Source organism: Galeopterus variegatus, unplaced genomic scaffold (genome assembly GCF_000696425.1).
Source record: "Galeopterus variegatus unplaced genomic scaffold, G_variegatus-3.0.2 Scaffold956, whole genome shotgun sequence".
In the NCBI taxonomy this organism is placed as follows: Eukaryota; Metazoa; Chordata; class Mammalia; order Dermoptera; family Cynocephalidae; genus Galeopterus; species Galeopterus variegatus.
Window position 1 is genome coordinate 246040 of NW_007727067.1, and position 5911 is coordinate 251950.

Genomic DNA, 5911 nt, shown 5'->3' on the forward strand with positions numbered 1-5911 from the left:
CAGTACCTCTCTTCTGGAACTGTTAGCAGAACTAGACACATTTGATTACTCGCATTGTTTTCAACACTCTCTTCTGACACTTCAGTCTTGGCTTTCCTCTCTCTCCCTCATTTCTTTGACTGTTTCTTCTCAGCTTCCTTGCTGCCCCTCCTCCCCTGACTACTCTCCAGAGCCCTCACAACTTTGACTTCCTGTCCCTGCCCTGCAGGAAGCCAAGCTGCACAGGAGGTGCTGCAATCTCAAACTGACGTGTTGCTTTTCTCCCATTGTCTATTTCACCTTCATATATATATATATATATATATATATATATATATATCTCTCTTCCTGGGTGGAAGGACCTTGGGTTTTACAAGCCATCTGCTAACCTCAGCTGAGCATCGGTGGAGGGTTTAGGGTGCTATTTCTGACACTCAGTCCCTAGTTTTGCCCTCCTTTAGGCTGTCCTCCCTGGCTTTATGCTATTTCCCCTTAGATCACTCAACTCATTTTTTTTTTCTTGGCAGCTGGCTAGAATGGGGATCCGAACCCTTGACCTTAGTATCAGAAGGCTGTGCTCTAACTAACCGAGCTAACTGGCTAGACCCACTGAACTCTGACATAACTCACCTGTAATACACTTGCCTTTTGCCCTGGAGTGGAGGTTGGGTGAGGTGTAGGGGGCATCCTCTTAATCAAGGCTAATTTAGTTAATTTAGCTAATTTCAGCCTCCCATCATCCAAAGGTATAAGGAAGTCCATTCTCTAAGATAAGATATATATTATAACTGGGCCTTCTGCCTGCTTAGAACCTCACCTCTTGGTATTTCCCTTATCCTTTTTAGTCTATCTTGAATTTAAGCCTAGAAGAAGGCATATTACTTTCTGCAACTGTTTTTCTCTTTATTTCTTTATCTCTTGTCTATTCCTCCCTTGTGACATTGTTGGAGGTGTTACTAGTAGTCACTAATGGCTTTCTTTGCTTTCTTCCTGCTTCAGCACTCCAGCCAAAAGCAGGCTTCAACATCCTGTGCTTCCCAGAAACTTTAACACTCAAATACACTTGGGAGCCTCTGAGGCAGAGGCCTGTAGGCCCTACTTCATGCAAAAGCAGGCTGCTTTCCAAGTCATGAGTAGCTGTACGGTGTGGACAGGTGACTTTCCAGAACTTGCCAAGCCTGTCGTGTCCTTTCTGTTGAAATCCAATTTGTCCCTCCCACCTTTTCTTTGGATGCAAAATGATTGAGTTCAGATTTTCATTTGCTGCTGTCAGGGGTTTAATCCAGACAGCTTTGAGGAGGTACAAGAGCTGATTCTGGAGCTGGCCCTAATATTTTAGCAGTTAAGAATGGGGTAAAGAAGCCTGGAAAGACCATAAAATTTCATTAAATTATCACAAGTCCCTGAGCTAGGTACTATTATTATCCCCAGTTTTCAGAAAACTGAGGCTTAAAGAGATTAAGTGACTTGAGCAATGTCCCTCAGCCACTAAGTGGTGGGATCAAGGCCTGGGACTCTCTTTCCGGTTGTCCAGACTCCAACCATGCTCTCAGTGACCCCAGTGCACTGCCTCTCTCTGTCCACATTCCATTTTCAAAATCTTGCCAGTCACATAAAAATAGACATTTGGACCAATGGAACAGAATAGAGACCAGAAACGAATGCACATACTTAACAGCCAACGGATCTTTGACGAAGGCACCAAGAACGTACATTGGAGAAAAGACCACCTCTTCAATAAACGGTGCTGGGAAAACTGGACATCCATATGTAGAAGAATGAAAATAGACCTGCACCTCTAGCCATATACCAAAATCAACTCAAAATGTATTAAAGATTTGAATAGTTAGATTTTATAGGAGACATATCATTTTTAGAACCTCACTCCAGAGCAGGGATCCTATGGGACATGTGGTTGGGCAGGAGCCATACTTGTAGGCTAAGGGCCAGGCAGGGATTCATTTCTGACCAAGGGAAACAAATTAAGTTAAGAAGAATCTAGATGTCCCTAAAGCAATAAGGAAAATCTGCTGTGTATTTTGGGATCTTCTTTTGGTCAGCTTGACTCATAACCTGACATCCCCGCATCTCCTGAGGGCCACGTGATCTAGCTACTTCCAGCCCCACATACATTTTATATGTTGATTAGTTTCAGATTTATATTCCCAATCCCACCTCTCTTCTGAGCTCAAATGTCTCTAACTTAACTATGTCCAAAATGGAACTTTTGATCTTTCTTCCTGATTTCGGCACTGCTGTAGTCTTCCCTGTCTAGGAATAAAGCACCTCGATATACCAGACACTTGGAGTCATCTTTCACACCCATCTCCCTTTACCACTAAATTTTATTCATTGCCAAGTCATGTCTATTCCTCCTCCAAAATCTACTCTCAGTCCTACCTCTTCTGGCCACCTCTGCAGCTACTGTCTTAGTCTAAGCTACTATCATCTCTGCTTAGATCACACCCAGTTATCCTGACTGGTTCCCTGCTTCCACTCTTGCCCCTGACCCCATAGTCTATTTTCCATAGCCTATTCTTGTCTTTTGAAATTGCCGATCAGATCACCTCATTCCCCTGATGAAAACTAATTAATTTGTTAGTTAATTCAATAAATTAGTATAGAGATCTATGATGTTCCAGGCACTATTCCAGGTGTTGAGGATACATTAGTAAACTGAATATCACCAAATCCCTGCTGTCATAGAGCTTATAAGACAAATAAGTAAATAGTGTGACAGAAGTGTGAAGTGCTATGAAGGAAAATAAAGTATGGAAGGGGTTAGGGAGAACTGGGGTGGGTGTGTGATTTGAAGTGGGGTGATTAGGGGAGGTCTCACTAAGAGGACTGTATGTGGGGAAAGACTTGAAGGAGATGAGAGAGTTAGCTATGTGGATATCTGAGGGAAAGCACTGCAGGCAGAAGGAATAGCAAGTGCAAAGGTCCTGAGGTGGGAGCACATGTGGGCAGTGCTGAAAAAGAGCAAGAAAACTAAAGTGGCTGAAGTGGAGCAAGCCAGAGGAGTAATAAGAGCTGAAGTTAGAGTGGTAATTGGCTGCTAAGTTATGAAGGGCTTTGAAGGCCATTGTTGGGAGCCATCTGAAGGCTTTGAGCAGAGAGGTGGGCTCCACCTAACTCACCAACTTCAGCTATTCTGGCTCTTTTCTTTTCTTACTATACTGTATCCATGCTTATTGCTGTTCTTTGAACACAGTACAATTTTTCCCTTTTGTGGCCTTCACCACTGCTTTCCCTCCCCCTGGAATGCTCTTCCCACCAGGTCTTTATTCCATGGCTCACCCCTTTACATCATTTAGGTCTCTGCCCAATGGATCTTCTCTGACCATAGCTTTATTTGGGGGGTGAAGGGAGGGCGGCTGGCCTGTGTGGGGATCTGAACCCTTGACCTTGGTGTTACAACACTGTGCTCTCACCAACTGACCTAACTGGCCAGCCCCTGACCACACCTCCCTTCTATACAATTAGGGTTCTACCAGGAAAACAGGAACCACACTGTATATTTTAATAAGATAAAGTTTAATACAAGGAATTGGTTACATGGATGATTGAAAAGTTTGAGAGTCCAACGAGGAGAGTGAGGTGACCTAGAAATTAGCAACAGCATGAAGTTGCTACCACCTCTAGTCTGGAGGGACAAAGAAAGGTTTTTCCCAGGAACAAGGTCACTCTGCAGAAGATAGAACTGTTGCAGGCCTGTCCTGCAATGCAGCCTTAAGTGAGATGAAGTCACAGCAGTGACAGAGAGAAAGGTGGAGAAAGATCCTGGCAGCTCTCTTAGTTTTGACTGCCAGTCTCCTACCTGTTCCTCCCATTGGTCAAGCTCAGCCAGGAGATGCTAACACGGGAGAGAGGGAGACACAGCCTACACAGATCACCTCCCTAGCAGTTCAGAGCCGAGCAGGTAAAGAGCCACAAATAGACCTCAAGATAGCACACCCCTCACCCTGTCCTTTTACCCAGCTTTATTCTTTTTCAGAGCACTTATCCCTATTTCTATTCCCTTCTGTTCTAGTATGTTCTGTTTTGTCCTTTTCTGCTCTAGTGTTGCTATTGTATTCTATTCTACTGTTTCTATTCTATCATTTCTCTTCTATTCTTTACTTGTTTATTGTCCGTCTCTTCTACTAGGAATGAACTGCACAAAAGTAGAGACTTTGTTTACTGATGTAGCCCGAGTACCTAGGACAGTGGTTGGCATATAACAGGTGCTAAATAAGTATTTGTCTAGTGAATTAATTTGCTTACTGTTAAGATACAGGAGGGAAGAAGGGGCTGGCAGGTTAGCTCAGTTGGTTAGAGTGTGGTGCTGATAACACCAAGGTCCAGGGTTCGATCCCTGTACTGGCCAGCTACCAAAAAAACCCAAGATCTATGAGGGCAGAAAACATGTCTGTTTTGCGCATTATTGTATGTCCAGTGCCGGCCACAGTACATGGTTGGCACTTCTATTAATATCCTAAGGGTGTTGTAACAAATTATCACAAAGTTGGTGGCTTAAAACAACAGAAATTAATTTTCTCATAGTTCTGGAGGCCATAGGTTTGGTATCAAGATATCGGCAGGGTCACACTACCTCTGAAGGTTCTAAGGGAGAATCCTTCCTTTTCCTTCTAGCTTTTGGTGGCTCCAGGCATTCCTTGGCTTATGGCTGTACCACACCAGTCTCTGCCTCTGTCTTCACATGGCCTTCTCCTGTGTGTGTGTCTTAATAAGAGACTTGTAATTGGATAATCAAGGATGATGTCATCTTAGGATCCTTAATTACATCTGCAAAGTCCCTGTTCCAAATAAGGAAGGCCACATTCAGGGTTCTGGGACATGGACATATCTTTTTGGGGGTGACTAGTCAACTCACTACAGCACTCAATAAACATTGGCTGACTGGCTAGACTGACTAGTCTCTCTCCCTTTATTATTTTCTCCTCTCCAATCCTTCTTCCACTAGGATCACTAGACTGATCTTTACAATGAGAAAAAAAATTAATTATATACTTTCTTCTTGGAGTTCTTTGGTGGTTTTCCATCCTAGGGGAAAACACCCACACTCCTTGGCTCAGTTACAAGGTCTTCCATCTGTTGGCCCCTGTCTTCCTGTTCAAGTCTCTGTCCTCTCTCCCCACTTTTCACTTTGTGCTCCAGCCACGTGGGTGTGTGGTTCCCTGAACACCCCGACCCTCTGTGCTTTTGTACATGCAGTTTCTTCTTCTTCAAATACCTTCCTATCCTTTGGCCCTTTGGCAAACTCCTACTCATCCTTCAAATCTCAGCCCAAATGCCTCTTCAGCACTGCTGTCCCCTGCACACCCACCCCATACCCCCATTTAGGTTATTCCTAATGTGTGTACATGCTCATTTAATGTTTGTTTGAGTAAACAAATAAAGCAGGATGGGTACGGAGAAGATAGGGCCAGAATTGTGCTCAGGTCTGAAAGAAAAGGTGACGGGCAGAGTCAGCACTAGGAGCGTGGGGCAGTGCCAGGGATGGGCTGGCGGGACGTGCTGTGTCTGAAAAGCATTTGGCTTTTGGGTAATAGGACCTGAGATATGATAGATGCCCTGTCCATGAGGGAGAGGAGGTGACATGGCACAGAGGTGTGTGGCCTGGTGTTGGGGGCCATTGGATGTGAGGCCCAGGTGGTGGTGGGTGGGCTGCCATGCTACAGAACCTGGTCTTCTCAGGCCAGAGTTCCTGGGATGGGATTAAATACCCTAGCAGAGACCACCCTCCTCATGAGACCCAGGGACAGCTGCAGCCCAGTCTGAAGCAGGGACCCGGGAGCACAGGTGAAACAGGATGGAGAGTCCTGGTGACCGGAGGCCTCTGTCTTGGCCTCTGGGAGACCAAGGGGAGGGAGAAGATAGATGGGGAAACCAGATGAGAGCTTCCCGGCTCTTGGGGATCCAAGAAACC

The 5911-nt window shown here is 45.0% G+C and overlaps 1 non-coding gene across 1 annotated transcript; it reads left to right on the forward strand.

Moving 5' to 3' along the window:
• Positions 1-4274: 4274 nt before the first annotated feature.
• TRNAI-GAU lies at positions 4275-4348 on the forward strand. Its single transcript has one exon. It is a non-coding gene; the product is annotated as a tRNA-Ile (tRNA).
• The last annotated feature ends 1563 nt before the right edge of the window (positions 4349-5911 follow it).